Below are 21,747 nucleotides of genomic sequence, written 5' to 3' on the forward strand. Positions count from 1 at the left end.
TTTCTCCCTGAAATGCCTGGCAAAGTCGTCACAGCGGGCCTTTGAGGGTGGCATCGGATCTTCCTTAGGACCCGGGCGAACCAGGCCTTGCACCACTCGAAAAAGCTCCGCCGGACGGCATTGTGAGGAGGCAATGGAAGCGGAAAAAAACTTCTTTTTCGCCGCTTTCACCGCCACAGCATAGGCCCGATAGTGGGCTCTCAAATGTGTTCGGTCAGATTCATTCCGTGATTTCCTCCACCTACGCTCTAGCCATCTCCCAACTCGCTTCATCGCCCGCAATTCAGGTGTATACCAAGGGGAAGAGCGGACTCTGCCCGGTGGGAGAGGACGCTTGGGAGCGATCGTGTCCACAGCCCTGGTCATCTCTCCGTTCCACAGTTCGACCAAAGCCTTGACAGGAGCACCAGTCTTGTCAGCCGGAAACTCCCCCCAGGGCCTTCAGGAATCCATCTGGATCCATCCGGCTCCGGGGGCGGGCCCATACAATCGGGTCTGCACTCTTATAGAGGGAGAGGCCACTCTCGAGCACAAACCTCACCAGGAGGTGATCTGACCATGACAGGGGAGTCAAACATAAGTTCCTCACCCTCAGGTCACCGTCTTCCTGCCCTGTCGTGAATACCAAGTCCAGAGTGTGTCCACGTTCATGGGTCGGGCCGATGACGTGTTGAGACAGGCCCATGGCCGTCATAGAGGCCATGAAGTCCTGAGCCGCCCCGGTCAGTCCAGACTCGGCATGGAGATTGAAGTCCCCCAGGACCAACATCCTGGGGGTCCTCAACACCAGGTCCGAGATGGTCTCTGTCAGCTCAGATAGGGGGACTGCTGGGCAGAAAGGTGCACGGTACACCAATAGAATCCCCAATCTGTCTCGTTCACCCAACACCAAATAGAGGCACTCCAGCCCTGGTCTCAAAGGGACCGGAAGACCCGTGAGAGAGATGGAGGCTCTGTAAACCAACGCGACTCCCCCTCCCCTCCCTTCTGGGCGTGAACAGTGTTGAACCAGATATCCGGGCGGGCACAATTGGGAGAGGGCAACATCCCCTCCCTCTCCCGCCCAGGTCTCCGTTATGCAAGCCAGGTCGGCCCCCTCATCCACAATCAAGTCATGGATGAGGGAAGATTTATTAGGTTTAGGCTCTCATGTGCACTATGTCAGAGGAGGCAGCATATTATACTCCTCCAGATGTTGTTACCGCCAACTTTTATCACCTTTAGCTACACCTAATGGTAAAGGTTAATGGGAAATGAAGCCCAAAACATCTGAGGGCCACAAGTTTTGCACTCCTGTACTATGTGATGGTTATTAGTCGGGGGGGATGATGTAAAGGGAAAGTGGGGGAGGGGGAGATACTTTGAATGTTTTATTTTATTTATTTTATTTAGAAAATTTCTATGCCGCCCCATTCACCGAAGCCTCGGGGTGGCTCACAAAACATCAATTAAAATATAATACATTAAAAATATAAAACGAATTAACAATATAAAATGTTAGATGCATCCATTCTTTTAGGGGCCTATTAATACTGATTACACATCTTGTTCTTTTCCAGAAAATTGGCCAACAGAGGCCAAGAACAGATGAGAAAGCTTGTGGTGCCTATGCCTTCCATTTTGGACATGATAGTTTACTGATGATTAAAACAGTCTCAGCTATCACTCTGCATCAAAGTACATGACATACTGATGCCATTGAGAACACCACAGGAAGGGGGATTTCAGAAAGCAAACCGTATGTGTTGGCAGCGAGATGGAGATTTAAACTTCCTAATGTACTGTGGATAATGAGTCAGAGTCACACACATTTCCACTACAGTAAAAAAAAAAAAAAAAAAAACCAAGAAAGGGGGACAACTACAGGCTATGTAGGTAATGTAACATGTAGCTCGACCCCCAATGTTTTGGATATTGAACAAGCAAGAGAGTAGGATACGCATGTAAAGATGTCTAAAAAGAAGGTCACAAGGATGTGTTAAGCAATTACCTCCCACGGAGCCACTGTAGCAGGACTGGATTTACAGGAGGTTCTGATCACCATCCATTGCTCAGCTTTTCTCAAGGATGGCTGCTGACACGGAGGATGTCAACTAAATAATACACCAAGGTGCTCAGTTCGTTGTCATTCAGTCTGATTTGCAGCTGTTCTCTACTTTTTTCCCCATAGTCATCCAAGTCACCTACATGCAATTGTATAGGTGTAGGTATGGAATCAGATGGACACAGATTGGAGTAGGCATGCAGTCATGAATCCATGCTGAAGATGCCACTACATTGTGTGTGTGTTTGTGTGTGGTCTATGGAGGCGGGTGTTGAACTATCATAGACTGTGTGGCCAGCCATTGAATGAGCCCTTATTTTAATGGAAAAGAGAGGATCTCAGCTCAAAACAAGGGAGAAAAAGAACTAGCCAAGGAATAACCAAGGCAAAATAGTTGAAGAATGAGAAACTCAAACTTAGAAAAGTGAAAAACCCCAGATCAAAGAGCATGAACAGACAATAGCAGGAGGTTCAGATTGGTGTCATGCTTATTAGAAACTTTTAACACCACATCAAGGTCAGGATGGAGAAAGGGAGAGTGTAATAGTCTGGAAAGCAGAGATAATTGACCACACATAATTAGGCAGCTTAAGTACTTTGAAAAGAGTGCAGTCAAAACAGAAACCAATCAAGAAGTTAATTTATAGGGGGAAATGATTAGGTATATTGGATATGATTGTTTCCAAGAATTTGAGAAATAAGGAACACTAGAGTGGTATTTGAGTAAGTGACCTAGATGTAATTGGGATGACAGGACACTGGGACTACCTTTCTTACAAACACAACTAAAAATACATCTAGACACAGTATTTCAGGGAGGAAATGTTATTACTTCTATCTATTTACATCTACTTCCAGAACTGCTGTGCACTGACCTTCACTAGAAGATGCTCAAACCTAAAATTATAATGCTTAGTTCAACAGCTGGGGAATAAAATGAGTCTCTTGGCAAAGTTTGCATGAAGAAAAAGAAAATAGTTTTGTTGATGGGCTTTGGAAAGAAAAGGGATACAACTGCAAAGCTGTATATTATTTTTCTCTGAGCTTTCATTATTTGTTCTTTCAGATTCTTTTCAAAGGTAGTGTATACTTGTCTGTATAGAAAACCCCAAAAGAGGAAACCCTAAGGCTGATATCCATGTCATTGAAGCAATTTGAAGTATGCACATATGTCTTTATTCTTGTTGCATATTAGCTAAGTTTTTCAGATATATCTTTTCCACGGTTAAGGGTCTACAGAAAGATCAAAGTTCTCCTTATTCAGTCCTTGAATAGTAATATTTTTCTTGCATACAATGCCTTGAAATGGCAAATCTAGATCATCACAGAAGAACAAAGCCCAGCCACAAACCTCAAGTGTCAACTCTGACCTGTCCCTCTAATTGCTCACTAACAATGTTCTAAGAATGATCAACATCTACCATACCATCAATCTTCATTCTTCTGCACATTCTTCCAACTTGGAACATACTTGGAAAGCAACCATCAGGCCAGAGGCATATTTGCAATTTGAGAAAGTGACCTGGAGTCTATGGGAGGCATGACAAAGAACAAGGAGCCTGCCCACAAGACCAGGTAGAAGGCAGAAACGGGATCCAAGCCTTCAAACACTAATCAATTCCTTTGAACTCATTAGAGATGCACCAGAGTTCTGTGGGCTTCATTCCTCTAGTGTTTATGGACTTCTTGTGCTCTGCCTTGGAAAGTGAGCTGGGCCAAGTGGAAGACGGTGAACACTCCCAGAAGGAAGGTTGTGCCACCAGCTACTGTCTTCTACATCATGAGCAGCAGCACAAACAAAGGCTGCTTCGTAGTCATGGAGTGCAGAAGAGAGAAGAGAGATGGAACATTCACACAGGGCTCCATTCCCTGGGCAAACAACCTTCTTCTGCATCACGTGCAAGAGCACAACCAAAGGCTGCTGCACGTGTGGAGGAAGAAGGACACTTGTTCATGTGGGGCTCAGTTCCTGACAAGTGCCACACGAATGCTAGGCTTGCTCTCCAGAAGCTTGATCTCCTGGTCTTGTCAAAGGGGACTGGGTTACGGTTAGCCAAGCCAAGCGAATCCAATGGATTCCTACCTCCAAAGTGGATTCCTCACACATCCCTAGGACCCACAATTTTCAGCAACGACAGAAGCCTGTTTCACAATCCCAGCTGGCAGAAAGAAAATGTGCTGTTGCTTTAAAGTGAGAGGGGTAGTGTCAAGAAAGTTGACCAGGGGCATAGGTGTCCATAGGTACTACTAAGAATTCTCCTTTGTGATTTACACTGAGTCAACAGGTCCATGGACACGAATCAGACATCAAAGTATTGCTGTAGAGAAAACGAGTCAATTCCTCTCCCTGTGTCCCAATTCCTGTCATTTTCCTTTAAGTATTGGAAAAGTTTTAGACTGTAAGTCTGTGGACCTTATGACTGATTGATGTCCTATTCACATTTACCTGGGAGCCATACTTTGGGGAGACCATTAGAAGGCAGGACTCACTGGAGAAGACAATAATGCTTCAGGAGGCAGAAGAAGAGGAGGAAGACCAAACATGAGGTGGATCAGTTCCCTAGAGCAAGCCATAGCCTTGAAGCTGAGCTGCCAAGGACATTTTGGACATTCATTCCAAGTTTCAACATAAACTGGAGACAACTCGACAGCATATAACATCAACAAATATAATTGCACTCAATTGGCCTCACATATTTGTAAACAAGCACAGGTTTGGGCTGTCAATTATTCCTGTATAGTATAGCACCTGGAGTCTTTCCGTGCTTAAAAATAAAATATGATGATGTGAAAATGTAATCTTCAGGAATAACCGAGAGTCACTGCATTGGAAGGGCTCTACCAGTAGAATGGCAAGGAGATCATTAAGGTTCAGTGCAGAGGAGTTCCCTAGTGTCCAAAAGCCAAAATAGTTTCTTGGGACCAGGCCAAGGCTTTATGGCCTTCAGCTTGTTAGGAAGAGCACTGGGGGTAATTGTCTTGAAGTCTTGAATTGTCTTGAATTGTAGATAAGGACTGCTTTTGCTCTGAAAATGAAACCATTTCATTTACTGAGGCAGGTACGTCTGACCCCTTTCTCTTAGGAAGCATGGTGGTAGTTAGAACCTGAGTGCAACAGCCTCTGAAGCACTGGGAGAACAGAACATAATCAAATCCATGGCAAGAGGTATTACCTTTTGCCCACAGCTCAAGGAGAAGAATTGGCATGTCACTTGCCCAGGCAACTTTAGAGATCCACGGAGCATCCCCTGGTCTATTTGGGGAACCAGTAAAGCCACAGGTAAGTGGAGTGTGTAAGATGTCTTGTACTTGTTTACATTGTGCATCCATATTTCATCATTGCATTCAATAGACAGTGCATCATTTTTGATGCAGGTGGTTTCAAATCTGATGTGAGGTACTCCCAAGATTCACACAGGCACTATTTTTAAGCAAAATAGTTTGGGTGGGTCATCTGTGGTTACAGAACTGGACTACCTTGAAATATCAGGCACCATATCCCTCCTTTTGAATAAAGACTGAAAGTGGCTTGGAGTACAATCCAATGCACACCTATCCCATAGCACATGCCTAGAAGTAAGTTCCACTTAATTCAGCAGGACTCACTTTTGAATTGACACACACAGGAATGGGAATGTGTCAGGAGCCACTAAAGCAGTAACTATTTCCTATGTTATTTCCTAGAAATTGATCAGCACCTTGCTTGGGCAGCTTATGCTAGGACCTATCTACACTTAGTATTGCAGGCTCTAAATGATTTGTTCTTCTTGGTTTTAGTTACCATATTTTTCACTCTATAAGACACGCCTGATGATAAGATGCACCTAGTTTTTAGAGGAGGAAAACAAGAAAAAATATTCTGAATCAAATGGGCACATAATCACAGGCACATTCCCCATCACTTCCCCATGGGCTGCACATCTGACAGACTTACTGCGCAGACATATTCACTCTATAAGACGCACAGACATTTCCCCTTACTTTTGAGGGGGAAAAAAGTGAGTCTTATAGAGCAAAAAATATGGTAATTGTAGGAGCAACCATGGTTTTCTGATGTGTTCCTTTATCTCAAAATTCCCCCCCCCTACCTTTATTCAGTTTAAGTGCATCTGATAATTTCGAGTCTTATAAAAGCTTATGCAGCCATTTTTTGAAAGTCCTTAAGGTAATGTAGGATTCTGGCATTTCAGTCTATCAATTAATCACACCTTTGTCATGTTGTCTCTGCTACAACCAGGTGGAATGTGATCAGTCCTGTGGGTCTGAACAGTGGGCTAATTGTAGGCTAGTAGCATTGCTGTTTGTAAATGTGCCATTTTGTAAGCTGCAGAACTTGTAATTCCAAAAATCAATAAATACTGTGTTAAAATTCAATACTCCACAGATGATCTGAGCAAAGCTTTCTTGATCATGTCCTGAAGTGTATCTCTTCTCTTCTCTTCTCTTCTCTTCTCTTCTCTTCTCTTCTCTTCTCTTGTGTGGTTTGTTTATTGGACATACTCCTTTCAAGATGCATTCTTGGGCCTCAAAGCTATACATTCTCTCTCATAAATTTTGATTCTGACAAGCGAAGGACCTTAATAGTGTTTGATTTTTGAAAGATACAGTTTGTTCTTTTGCTAATGTGTGTCTTTAGCCAGAGGGTCTTCCATAAGGAAATTTGCATGGTTCATACTAATAGTCAGAAAGAGTCATTCATTTTCATGTCTGTAAATGATTCAACAATCATGAAAGTAGATAAACTACAAATAAGTGAACCTAATTTTAATTTTCTGTTCTGTTGAAGTCCTTCTATCTAATAACTGCAAAATGTCTTGCATACATAAACCCAAGAAAGTCTCCGCCCACACACACCAATTTTAGTCAGAAGAATTAGCACTTTTACACATACAAGCTTGCATTGCAGCTATAGGGTTTTAATTTAGAAGCAGATGACCATTATTTCACTGTAAGCTTTTTCACTGATTTATGGCGTAATAAACCTGATGCTGCTTTAGGGATGTTTTCAGAAGAGAGAAATGAGGGACATTAGTAGAAATGCTTGGAATAAGTAGTTTTGGATCCTGCAGTGTTTGCTTCAAGCAGGGTGAATGCTGCCTCTTTCTGGAGTTTAGGTATGGCCAAACACTGCATTCTTGGGGCAGTCTTACAGGCTGGAAGTATATTTTCTTTAGCCATTGGCTAAAGTATTGGAAGTATATTTTCTTTAGCTATTCTAATTATTGCCATGTGAATAATGGCTTATTTTGATTTGTTTTATTTATTTTATTTTATTCTAATCTTGTTATTTGCAATGGAGTAGTAAGAACACAGACAGACAAACAAACAAAAATGAAAACAAAAAAGAAACACAAACCATGAAACGCATCAATAAAAATGTAAGCATTAAGATTTCCTTTGATATACAAGGATGAAATTTCTTTTTGTTGTGAGCCGTCCAGAGGCAAAAGTGATTGAACAGGCTAGAAATATCCCAAATAAATAAATAAATAAATACATACATACATACATACATACATACATACATTTCCATTTCAGATATATACATTGATATAAGCAAGTCCTTGTATGTAAAAGAAACACTTGTACAGCTTTGACAGTTGTGAGAGAGACTCCCAAACACAGCAAGAACATCTTCAGTTCATTGAAATGGTAGCAGGGATATATAATAGTAGAGAGGGTTTACAATAAAATTTGCACATTAAACCGAAAAGATAGCTTCATTTTGTATTATATATAGTTGCAGTTCTTATTTGGCTGGATGTATATAGGATGCATGAGTACACTTCTTTTTAATGTTATGGTATCTTCTGGTGTTGTAAAACCTCCTTTAATGTTGAAATGTTAGGAATGTCAGTCAAGGAATCCAGGGCAGCTACTTTCTTTAGAAAATAGTGTCCTTGCATATGATATATTCAGGGAATTTATCATAAATCCCTGGATGCCTGGTTTTTTAATGTGTCCTAGTAAAATGATCATCTTGTAGGAGCAGACAATTTCAAATTTTGGGCAATTGCAGTCATTTTAGCTAGATGCTAAACTAGAACACTTGCACTGGAATTTTCATTCATGGGCAGATAAATTTTTGTGAGGACCTTACATGTACACACACACACAAAGAATCACCTTTGCATAGCCCCCAAACAAGTCAGTGTATCTGGAGTACTAACAAAGCTACATAAGTTCAGGAATGAAAAGATCTACTGGAGGACAGCAGAGTAGTACAGACTGAGAGACTGAAAGCTCTAACACTAAATCTAGTTGTTCGTTTAAGTTGTTTCAGCCCACTGAAAAATATGTTGGAAAAGCACCCTTTCCTTGATGTTTCCCATCGCAAAAACCTTGTACTGTGAGACTATACACTGCATTCTCAAGCACGTGTAACACACATATCAACTAGCTTTTAGCATCTTATTATTTTACTTATCTAGATAAAATGTGTATTGGAGCCTGGATAATTTCTGATAATGCGTGCATTATCAAAGACCCTGTATCCCCCTAGACCATCCACATGGAGGTTTAATATGGACTTACTGCAGAATTAACTTGTAAAGGAAATGGTATGAAGAGAATTGACAAATAATTTTAAAGAAAACATATCACCAGGGATGTAATTGGCAACAAAATGGGATTCTGTGAAAACCATAATGCAGGGACATTTTATAAAGCAGACATCAGTTATTAAGAAAATGGGGAAGGAAGAAAGGAAACAATTACATAATCAGTTAAAGGTCTTTGAATTTAAACATAAACAAGGTTCACCCTCTCTCTATGACAAATTAGAAGCAATTAGGAGGAAAAAACCTTGATCTTCTTGAAACCAACAAAGCCCAGAAGGATTTTATTCACTTAAACAAAAATATTATCTATCTGGAGAGAAGCTTGGAGTCTTCAACAAGGAATATACAAACACCCAAATATTTCAAACTAGAGTTGTCAAAAATATATAAATTATATAAAACATCACAGAAGATGAAACAATTTGTTTTAAGATGTACATACTTAAACTAAACACAGTCAAGGTATTAGTGATATTTACTTGAACTCCACTGACATCCCTGTACTTTCAGAGAAATATCAAGCTTTTCTTGAGAGTTGGATAATAGAAAAAGAAATTGAATTTGTGGTAGATTCCACACTTAGCTATGTTTCAATTTTATTTTATGGAAGAGTCTCTACTAACACTGTAGAAGGTAATTGTACTACCAAATAGGATAAGTACTACCCAAACCTAATAAGGTAACTCATAGGAAGGATCATTGAAACATTCATAAGTGCACAGAGGTTTGAGAATTAGATGTCAAAACTCAGCTTCCTTTTGAAATTTCATTGTTCTCTGTTCTTTGTTTTGCTTTTGTTTGTTTGTTGTTGTTTTTAATGAAATAGCTGGCATGAATGCCCATGTCACTGTGGAAAAAAATAGGGGAGCCCTGTGTCCCCCCTCCAAAGCAAAAAATCATTTTGGAAGAAACTAGAATTTTAGCAGCTAGCCCTCAACATGGACTTCATGTTGTTGCTGGTCACAGAGTTGTGTCCGACCCATCGCGACCCCATGGACAACATTCCTCCAGGCCTTCCTGTCCTCCACCATCCCCTGGAGTCCACTTAAGCTCATACCAACTGCTTCAGTGACTCCATCAGGCCACCTCATCCTCTGCTGTCCCCTTCTTCTTTTGCCGTCCATCCTTCCCAGCATTAGGCTCTTCTCCAGGGAGTCCTTCCTTCTCATTAGGTGGCCAAAGTATTTGAGTTTCATCTTCAGGATCTGGGCTTCTAAAGAGCAGTCAGGGTTGATCTCCTCTAGGACTGACCGGTTGGATCGCCTTGCAGTCCAAGGGACTCGCAGGAGTCTTCTCATATTTGCATGCAAATATTGTGCTAGAATTTACTAACAGAAAGGGCATATGAAATGATATGATGGACTGAAATGGTTTGGCAAGCTCACAGAAATCACAGTAAGAATGCTTCAGCATATTTGTAGGTTGGGTGGTCATAATGTGTGAAGATGTTAACAATGGCCTTCAGTTCTTGCTTAGTTTATTGTGGAAGTACATTTGTGTTTAGGCACTTAATGTATTTGGATGTCTGTCTGTCTGTCTGTCTGTCTGTATATGTGTGTTTGCGTTTAATCTATGTATACAGATATAGAAAGAGACAGATTCCTATTCTGACTTTGGATGCTTAAGAAGCTATCATGATTCCAATGTGAAATCTTAATAGCAATATTTTGTCTCTTGGCTCTAAAGCAGTTGTGTATACTTGGGTAATAAAACAAAACAAAATAATGTATTATCAAAAAAAAAAAAATCTCCCTGCATTGCTTGAGTTGCCACCTATACTCTTATCTGTCACCACCTATACTCTTATCTGATTACCTAAAATGTATGGAAGGGACAGCAGTCAATAGCATTCGGAAATCGCAATGCCTCGTGGGCTTTATGATTTTAGAAACAAGATAAAAGCTTTATGACTCAAAGAAAGCAATCAAATGGTTTTCTGTAGCCACAAGCATCATATTTACTTAAAGGATTGTGACTATAAAAGCAAATATCTCTTACAGGAAGCCAGGACAAAAGCTGTCAGAGAACAGGGTAGTAAATAGCTCTGAAATGGGTTTCTCTGCTTCATTTCAAAAGCTTAAGGCTAAGAATGTTTGACCTTTTACAAATGGAATGCCTTCCTGCAGGTCACGAGGCCGCACTGAATGCTGATGGGGATGTGGAACTTGATGCAATCATCTCAAATGGTAAAAAGTCTCGTGGCTGGTGCAGGCTCCTGTATCAGGAACATTTCTAATCTAGTGACACCTGAGAAAAGGCACAGGGCTTCTTATTTGCAGACAAATCTTGTGCCAACATTTATTAACAAAAAGGGCATACAAAATGGGGAGATGGTCAGAAAGGACGTGGAGGGTTAAGCCAAATCAAATTCTCCCTGCTTGACTGTTTCCCACAATCAGCAAAAGAGCTGGGTTCAAATGTCAATAAGCAATGATAAGACCATTTCTACTCTGTTTCCAAAGTTTCTCCATGATATGAGCAAGGGTACTTTCACCACTCTGGTTCTACTTCACTACAAGGAAACTGTGGAGGCAAGTTACCTCATGCGGACCTTCACCATAGATAAAAATGCTTGTGAAAACTGACCCAAAGCACAACCTACATAAAGGTCTTCCGTATTTTGGAGAAAACAGCCATTATTTTCTGGGATCCTTTAATCTCTACCATCCTCGGCTGTCTAGCAACAGACACATCATTGCTCATTTATTCCCATTGGCCAAGAGGTATGTCCATCTCTGTTTTGAAAACAGAGACAGCACAAAAGTACACAGAAGCGGGAAATCACAGGAAACTGTTTGATTTCATTCAATAAACATTTCTGTCAGGGTGGAGGGGCTGGGAAGTGCTGCAGACATGCAGGTATACTTGAAAGGGGAAAGAGAACCTCCCCTCGCCCTCCACCCGGCCACTGGACAACAGTGGACCAGTCAGGAAGAATCCACTGTGGTCTGTAGACCAAAACAGAGTTGGAACAAGTCTATTGGAATCCATCCTTCCAGCATTCCTGGGCTTCCTCTTGTGCTGAACCCAGTCTTCCAAAGCAAGCCAAGCCAATAAGTCAGCAAATGCTCATGGGCCCCTGGTTGCCCAGCTGGAAACCTTCTCCAGCATTGGGTGCAGTCATCCAAGCAGGAGCTGCATTTGGCATGGGAGAAAGATGCTTCCCCTCGGCACAGGGCTGCTTTCCTGGAAGCACCTCCCAGTCAGCCTGCTTTGGTGTCAGGTGCATCCTCCAAATCAGTGGCTAAACCTGATTGGGAAGGGTTGCTGCCTATGCGGTGGTCAGGGCTCAATTCCTGGTGGGGACCCTGGGAATTGCCGGGAACTTGGACTCAGGAAATCAGACAGATTCCCACCCCTAAATGGATTCCTCACACATCCCTAGGCAAGAATCGGGAAAGAACAAGGAGTTTTATTCATGGGAGCTTCTGGGATGCATGGAAAGGCCAGGAGGTTGAAGCAGGGAGGGCAGAAACCTCACTGTATGGGTCATCACATGTGACTGAACCAATAAGCTCAGGCAAAATTCTGCACAGCATGGAAACAGTGCGGGGTTCTTTGTCCCATCATATAAACCATGTTCAAGGAGCTTACTTCTGGGTATGTTCCTGTAGGATTGTAGCCCAAGTTCCTAGAAAAGGAAACTAAGGCTGAGATTTTATGCTCATCCACCTGGGAGGAAGAGGCTTTGAATATTGCAGCATTAGCCTGTATACAGAAGTAAGTCACACTGTGTTAATGGGGGTCACGCACAAGTACGACTATATAGGATTGCAGCCTAAGCCACTCTGAAATATTAAAATTAAACAGTCCCCGGTTGTAGACTTGTAATCTAAAAAGATACGTGACACAGGAGGTTGAAAGTGGGCACCGTAATGAAATCAAATTATATGGTAAAGGCCTGAGCAATAATGTACATCTTTAATCACTTGGACAGAGTGAAGCAGATTTCCTAGGGGAGCATAGCGTTGCTAAAGGGTGACTAAAGAAAATGCATGCAAATAGGAGACAGGTGGTAAACTAGTACTTAAAAGAAAGAGTTGTAGCAGGTGAAGAAACAGAATAGAATGAGAAGGAAGTGAAAATAATTAGAGTTCGTACATGGAGTCATGTGCTTTCCCCTTTTTCTTTCTTATGTAGCGTTTATCCATCTATTGTTGCTAAAAATATAAAAGATGTCAAGGTTTTTGGTCTTCATTTGGTACTGCTGCTCTTCAACTGGAACCTCCTACTTCCAGAAAGAATAGTCTAAGCTATTGGGACTTGGAAATGACTGCCACACTGCCACTGCCTTCCATATTCTCCTAATATAAACCAGTTTTCAGTTGGAAGAGGCTAATAAGGTCATCGTTTCCAGCCCCCTGATCACTGCAGGACTCCAAGTTAAAACACCCCTAACAGATGGTTTGTAGAAAATAGAAAAAATATGAAACACAAGAAGTGAGCCCAAAATTGCATTTCCCTTCAGAGATTTGTGTATTTTGGGAGAACTTAAATATTTTCAGATGTACAGACTTCTAGATGTGTGAATTTGTACAAATGTGTGCAAACATTTTTGCATAAAATGTGAATCTGTAGAGCAGTGGATGATAGAAGAACAGGTGCCTGCATATCCACAAAATACAGACAGAACTGATTTAACATGCAACCCTATGAGTAACTCTATTTTTAAAAAGGAGATAAGGTTGGTCTGGCATGACTTCTGGACAAATCCATGTTGACTCCTAGTAATCAATGGATTATTTTTCTAGATGCTCTCAGACTGAATACTTGATCATTCCCAAGTAGGCTGACTGACCTGTAGATTGTTGGGCCTTCCTTTTTCCCTTCCTTGAAAATGGGGATAGCATTTACCCATCTTCAGGCTGCCAGTACCTCAATAGTTCTCAAATATTTCAGACAATGATTATGAAATACTATCTGCGATACTGTCTTCCAGGGATGTAATTTATCTGGCCCTTGAGACTTAAACTCATTTAAAATAGCTACGTGTTCTCTGACCAAGACCTTACTTATTCTGGTGTGCAAATCCCTCCATATATTATTTCTTCTTGTTGTCCCAGGATGAACTTCTGCTGCTTCAGAAGACTGAAGCAAAGTAAGAGCGAATTGGTTCTGCCTTCTCCATCACAACCCCCCACCACACACACACATCCAGAAAACCTATCCTTTCCTTGATCTTCTTCTTACCTATAGTACATCTAAAGAAGCCTTAGTACCCTCACCAGTCTCAGATCAGCTGGAACTTTCATCGGCCTTGGTACCATCCTTACAGTTTTTTTTGCAGCTCTGTTGTACTTCTTGATAGGAAATCCCTCCTTCCATTTTCTGTATGCACTCATGCTGAGCCGTGGCTCCTCAGAGAACTCCCCATGCAGCCACACAGACTTCTTTTAATGCCCTCATTTTTCCTTCTCGTGGGAATAGTTTGTGATTGTATTCAGTATTTCAGTTTTCAGAAACTCCCATCCAACCTGAGGTCCTTTTCAGTTCCTGTTATTTCACCCAACTTGTCTGCGAGCATTTTCAAACTGGTTTTCTTAAGGTCACATCAAAGTAAGCTCAGTTTTCAAATCCATCTCTATGTCAAATCCCATAATCTAAATAACTCTCCTGGCTTTATAATTTGTTCTTAGATGGATCAGCAGGAGAGGACAGCAGACAATTGGTTCAATGACTCCCAGTAGTCCCTTTGTTACCTCTTGAACACATGCTCCAGGAAGGCAATACACTCCCAGAAAGGACATGTCCAATATGCACACAGCTGCCTCTGTGCCACTCAGCAGGAAGTCTCCAGCCACTACAACGTATTTGCCCCACCTCAGGTTGGTAGTTAAATCCCTTCTGTCCATGTGGGCCTGTGTGTCTTTGTCAGTATTTTGTGAAATGCATGGTGGTCCTTTCGGTGGTCACTATCCATGAGAAGTTTGCTCCTCCTTGGTTAGGTGGTTCAATTCTTCATTTCAAGATGGCCCTGAATGCCCTTCTCAACATTCCTTGCAGTGCAGGGTGGCGTTCCATCTTCAGGTGAAGTGGGGTCACCCATCATAGGAAGACCCTGGTATCTATTGTATTAGTTGCAGTGGAGCAAAATATCTCCTGATTCTCCTGCCCCTCCGCTCCACTACTTCTTGCCCTTTGTTTTCTTTCTCTTCCTTGGAAACCTCCCCTTTTTGTTGCTTTTTCAGAAGAGCCTCCTCTCTCTCATCTACAAACCCCTATGGTCTCTGAAGCCTCCTGAGAGTCCTGTGGACTGCAAAGAGATCCAACCAGTCAGTCTTAGAGGATATCAACCCTGACTGCTCTTTAGAAGGCCAGATCCTGAAGATGAAACTCAAATACTTTGGCTACCTAATGAGAAGGAAGGACTCCCTGGAGAAGAGCCTTATGCTGGGAACGATTGATGGCAAAAGGAAAAGGGGACAGCAGAGGGTGAGGTAGTTATATGGGGTCACTGGGGTGGTGGGTGTAGGCTTGGTTGGGCTCCGGGGGATGATGGAGGACAGGAGAGCATGGAGGAATGTTGCCCATGGGTTTGTGATGGGTCAGGCATGACTGTGTGAATAAACAACAAACAACAGGGGCATGCTTCCAGCTTCATTACTTTTGTTTTCCAGCAGGGTTACCAACTTGCACTTGCTGGACATGTATTTCCAGTGGTCCTCAGGCAAGAGGACAAACATAGCCCGCACCCCACAAGTCAGTGGAACGACCCCTTCCATTTCCCTAGTGCAAGGAATTCCAGGTGAACCTGCCATTTCCGTGGACTCCGCCACCACCTCCCTGTCTGTACTCATGCACAAAACTCCCATTGTGCTCACTCCAGTCATTCACTCCCAGGAAACAGAGAGTGACAGAGCTGACTTGCAGAGCTGAAGAAACAGATCAGAAATGGAATAAGGGGAACAGAAAAGGCAGAAGATGAATGACAGATTAGGAAAGCTGTATGATACTGGGATCTTCTCCTATTTAATGGGATACCACTGCAATATAATGGGCTACACAGGAGGTAGGGAAAGGGATTCAATTAGAATATATTGAGAGAGCAATTTAAAAAATAGAAAGTTATTAGATACCTGCTGTTTGTCATAACATAGTAGAGCTTGGCATTCTCAAAAGCAATTCCAGAAATAGCAGTTATTTGCAAACCATAGAAAGGGCAACTGTGATGCATGACAACTGCTATCAGAATCTTATTAAAATGCTTTTGGACAAATACAGATATGTGGTCATATTGATTATGTTCTTTTTATTATTATTTGTAAAATGTGATGCTCTTTTAAGTTTTAACACCCCAGAGATCAAACTTTTGGCTCAGTGCCGAGAACTCACCCATATTTTCTGGAACATCAGCAAGAAACCCAATTATTTTATGTGTTCTCTCAGAAGGAGATAATTAACATTTCAAATAGACTGCAGGACTTACAGTGGTGAGTTAGGAGCTTCAAAATGGATTTGGTATGCCCATTTAGATCAGCTGAGACTCCAGCCCAAATTATTTATTTAAAATGTATTTCTCTAAAGTATTTGACTAATTATGTTGGCCTCCTTGTAAGGCAAAGCATGTCTTCCTCAAGCGCATCAAAGAGAACGGGGGACAATTGCATCTTCTATCTCACAATATAGGGATTCAATTTGAATTAAAGTATTTTCATTCACACTTTAAGGAGCAACCTAGACTGACTCAGTCAAGTTGGGTTGTATGTGCATACAAAGCAGTCACACATGTCTGATGTGGACATTCCCATCCCTACACACAATGAGTGTCTTGCGAGGGAAAGCAGGAATGAGTGTGCCAACTCTGCTCATTTGTCTCCATCTCTATGTCCTTCCAGATCAGAATTTACATAGTATGTGGAACCTATATAAGGAAAAGAGGTTCTCCACAGTCAACCCTCAACTCATGGAGGGTGGCATCAACAAAGGGGTGAAACTAGTATGTTTGCCCCATTTTCCTTCACTCAATTCTAAGCATGGGTAAAGCAAAGGTATACATTAAACATGTACGAAGGTGCTTCCTAGGCCTGTTCCCTCCATCAGCATTTTTGTCTCCACCTCCACATGGAAGGTGACTTGCTGGAGAGATGATTTGGTAGTCCATGGTTTGGCGGCATGATTTTCCAATTTGTATGTGTACCATATCTTTTGCAATGCACAACAAAACAAAAACAACAATAATCCGACAGTTTAAAACAAAATTAATCAGGCCTCCAAATCATAGACACCATAAAGACTAATGAACATATTATTATCTGAACATATTATGATCAGTCTTATTATACGCTGTCATTTGTCAGCATTTAAAATTCCATTTGTTTGTTTGTTTCTTTACTGCAATAGACTAATCCAATACCCCTGTTGGAGCTTCTTCTTATACCAGCTCCCCGCATCTCCTGAACTTGCTTAAGAAAATGGTTTATGCCAATGATTTGTTTAATAGTCCTATTCCCACCCCACCTCCACAAGCTTTCTGAAAGAGTCTGGGCATGGACTTTAAAAAATAAACACGCTTTCAGATAGCTAATTCATTTTGTGAGATGAGTTCACAGGCTTTTTTCTCCTCCCAAAATGCATTTTGACGCACAAACAGCCTTTTCCCCCTGATTGCCTGCTGGGAAATTATTTCTGAAATAGATCTAGAAAGCTTGCTATGGTCTTGGCATGGTATAGTCATACGCATGTTATGGTCTGTGTATTGCATTGCCAACAATTTGATTCAGCCCATAAAGTTTTTAAAAAAGTGGGCCCAGATAAAATCAAGAGATTTATTAGATTTCATTTTCTTTTAATGCATTTTAGACCTTATAGTAGAAGAGAAACAATGAAAATGAGGGGAAAGTAGTGCAATTACTTTACATGACTATTATAATTATTGTGGCTATACGGTATTTTAAGTTGCTGTTTTATATTTTATTTGCAGCACTTTGGAATAAAGTGAGATAAGTAAATATTATTAATAAATACAAAGTAAGCATAGAAGTATATATGACTGCTATTAAGTGTGTGCAGCTAAAATATGCACATAGTCTATGGATGAACTGTGCAGTTTCTAGTGCAGTCAACTCATGATGTTACCAGGAGTGTCCTAGACAAATGTTGGCGCATTCACAACTACATGTGCCTTTACAGTCCTTCCTCTTGTCCCCTAGAGTTAGAATCATCAGACATCATAGTCAAAGCTCCCCAGGCTTGCTTGGAATTGGTCCTGGCTATCTGAGCTCCTTTCCTAAGAAGTCAGAAAGTAGCTCCTACGGCTTGTTTTCCACTGGGGGTGTCCAACAGCAGATGAGATACCTCTGGAAGAACACATTGTTCCACTTCTCACTTCTTCTGGAGCAGATCTGAGTACACAGGGAGAGCTCAGGGAGAAAAGAGGAAAGAGAAGTCCTGTTGTGTGAGAGCAGAAGTCAGGCATAACTGGGAAAGGGGCTGAAGAGGAAACTGCCAATCTCATGCTGCCCATGGGCAAGTCTATGGAGTGACTGGACCTGGAATACTGAATGCAGTTCTGGTCTTCACACCTAAACAGGATATTGTATTGCTGGAAAAAGTGCAGAAAAGAGCGACTAAAACGACAAAGGCGGTGGAGCAGCTCTGCTATGAGGAGAGAGTAAACATCTGGGATTGTTTAGCTTAGGGGGTGAATATGAATAAGTGATGATATGTTAGAGGTATACAAATTGTGCATGCCATGAAGAAAATGGATAGGGAGACATTTTGCTCCTTCTCTCATAGCAGAACTAGACTCCTGTTATGTTAATTGGTAGGAGAGTCAGAACGAATCAAAGGAAGTTTTTCTTCACACAGCACATAGTAATATTAAGGAATTCGCTTCAACAAGATGTGGCGATGGCTCCCGATTTGGGTGGCTTTAAGGGGATATTGGATGAATCCTTGGAGGAGCAGACCGTCCATGGCAATTAATCATGATGGCCATATGCAGCCTCCAGTATCAGCACAGCTTGCCAGTGTGCACCAGTTGCTGGGGAACAGGGGCAGGAGGGTGCCGTCATACCCATTGGCAGCTGTGTGAGCAGAATACCAAACTAGGTAGAACCTTGGTCTGATTCAGCCTTGCTCTTATGTTTTTCAATATACTCACATGATGTTGGATAAAACTGATGATGTCTGAATTCAATTAAGAATCCTTTCCAGAACCTGACACAATATCACTGAACTCACTGTATCTAGATACTGTTACCTAGCCATTATTCCTCATCCCCGATCTCCCAACAGATTAGGTATTAGATATACCTAATATCTTTTCCAGTGTGATTCCAGTTCTAGAGTCACATTAGACCTTTCTTCCCAGATCATTCATGTCACATGGACATGTCACATGTTTTCGCTTGTGATGAAACACTTTCAAATGTTTGTGTTAGTAGAATCACTTCAGGAAATCTTTCAAGCAGACCTGACATCAAGAGAAAGTTATGTAGTGTATGTTAATGCATCTTTACTCAGAAGTAATCCCGATAGGGTCTATACAACTGCCATTTTTGTACCAATCCATAAGGCAATTTTAATGGATCCATAGCAAACTTCCATACTAGTCCAGGTTGAACAATATGTTATTCATCCTATGTTGGATCCAAATAAAGTCCATTGAACTTCTGACAGGTTAGTCATAGCTTGAGACCCACTAATTTTGAGGGGACTAACTTATTCTGGATCCAACCCCATGTGTCATAAACTTTCTGAAATTTGCAAATTGAACAAATTGAACAGAAATGTCATTACCCTCATGGGAGAGCTGCATATAAAAACAGTTCCACATGGACAGATTAGGATGGGTATATCTGAATATGCATTGCTCTCTACGGCACAATGGTCAACTAAGTCCAAGAGAAATGCATCTTAACATGCTGGTTGTAATGTTCATGTTAACTCAGCAACTAGCTTTTTAGGCACATGTGGGTACACGTACTGCACCCAAACTGAGGGCATTAGCGTTGGTTGCTCCAAATGTGGCTTGATGGCAAAATGTTTTATTAAAGCATTGATTAATTTGCAAGGCTGCAAAGTAATGAGATGATTGCATGAACATGCATTGGTTTGCTAAAAGCGAGACATAAGGTTTAGTCATTTTTCCAGCCTTGCTTCACTCTAGTGATTAAGATGAAATTGTTTACAGCACCCACAATGTCTTTCACAGTGTCAGCTTTGGGGCAGGGAGGACTGAATAGGCATCAAAGGTAGAATAGATATTTATATAACTAAATAAGCCCCAATTTGCCTGAATAAAGCCCTTGTTCTAATGATGAAGATATATTTGGAAAAGATGACCCTATGTTTGTTTATTCATTCTTCTCAGTTTGTCAGTTGGCCAGTGGTGAATATTGAATTATTTGATGCTAAAAGCACACGTGGAGCATAAGTAAAAGGTTTTCACACGTCTGTTGCTTTGGATCTATAAATATGCAAAGGACACCCCCTTATACCAAGTCAGACCATTCGGGTATCTAACACTACATTCTCTTCTCTGACTAGCAGTGGCTCTCCAGTTGATAATACTTTTCCCATCACATGTTAATCCTTTTTATCTATACATGGCTGCAGAATATTTGCCATGGAACCTTATGAATATTAACATGTGCTCACTGTCACAGAACTTTGGCTCCTCTCCAAGGCTTTTGCTAAATTAAAAAGGAAGCAAAATAAAAGTGTGTGACTCTGAAAATGTGTAAAGAAATAAGTCTTGTTTGAAGGAGAACCATGCTCTCTAGATCAACCTGCCAACATTTTGCCCATGCTTGTAAGACATGATTAACACAGAGGGACCAGCAATGAGTAAGACACTGATTTGAATGCGTTCTCAGATCTCTGCTTACAATCATCAGTATCCCTCTGTCTTTCAGTCTAACCTACCTCACAGTTCTATTGCCAAGGACAAATGTCTGTTGAAGAATGGAGGATGTGAAGTACAGTTCTAGAAGTGAGTGGCTGTTTTAACAGTGTTTCTTGAAAGTGAATATTTTATAGTGCTTTTATCCATCCCAAAATCTTCTACAAAATTCTGAAAAGTTTTGCCCATCTTACATTGTCCAATCATAATACATTAAAATATAATTTTGTGCCATTTGGCAAAAGTTAGAAGTTAATTAACAATAACTTATTCTAGTCATAATGCTTGCATAAATTGCGTTTTTCTCCACCATCCCACAAACCACCATTTATACCATTTTCAAAACTACCTGATATGAGTCTTGGTTCAAAGTCACAACGGCCACAAACAAGACTCCAAAGCAGATCAGCAGATCAGTACTCACTTAGATTACTAGTGAGTAAGGCAGCAAACTTTGGTAATTTCTATCTGTTGTGGTTAAAAATTCCAGGTAATTTGCAAGGAGGAGCAATTATAGTAAATGACCTTTCCCTTAAGGGAGCAACACACACAGTGCTTGCATCTTTTATCTCCAGGATAAGAAGCAGCCTATGCTGTCTGCACATATATGTGATCTTTATTGCCTAAACTAAGCAAGAGAAAAGAAAGAAGATAACACCAGCTTCACTTGCTTGTGTTCCGCTCCCACCCAGCAAGCCCTGTGGATCTGCATGTCATTGAAAACAAAGTTGCAAAATACAGGTCCTTTTTTCCTTCAGCACTGTGCCACTTATGGATGAACTTCTCCTTCAATGGGCAGTCTTACTTATGGGGGTGTTTGTTTTAAAGGGGCCCTATATTTCTGGGCCTAAGGAACTTCTCTGCTGCTATAATGCAGCATTCCACAAGCTGCCCTTTCCTGTTGCCACCCATTCTGGCAGAATACTTTAAAATCTCCTAATAGTTGCATGGGATGCTTAGGCATGAGATGAGCATCACTGCTATAGACAACTCTAACCATTAAACAAATACAAAGGAGTATTTTGTATTTTGCTTTGGGATTTTCAGAAGACTGCCTGGGGGCAATTCTTTAGGATTCAAGAGACAGAGTTGCTGTTTTGCACCTCTAAGGACTTCCAGTACCTCAGGCCAAATTTCTGAACATCAGCAGAGGTCCAACTTCTGGGTATAGGTGTCTTCTGACAGCCAATTTGGACTGGGGCCATGGTGCTCATGGGAGGGTTTAAGCTCTTTTCCCATCTCCAAATTTCTCTCTCTCTCTCTCTCTCTCTCTCTCTCTCTCTCTCTCTCTCTCTCAC

The sequence above is a fragment of the Varanus komodoensis genome, unplaced genomic scaffold (assembly GCF_004798865.1).
Source record: "Varanus komodoensis strain SLA01 unplaced genomic scaffold, ASM479886v1 scaffold12, whole genome shotgun sequence".
NCBI classification, from domain to species: domain Eukaryota; kingdom Metazoa; phylum Chordata; class Lepidosauria; order Squamata; family Varanidae; genus Varanus; species Varanus komodoensis.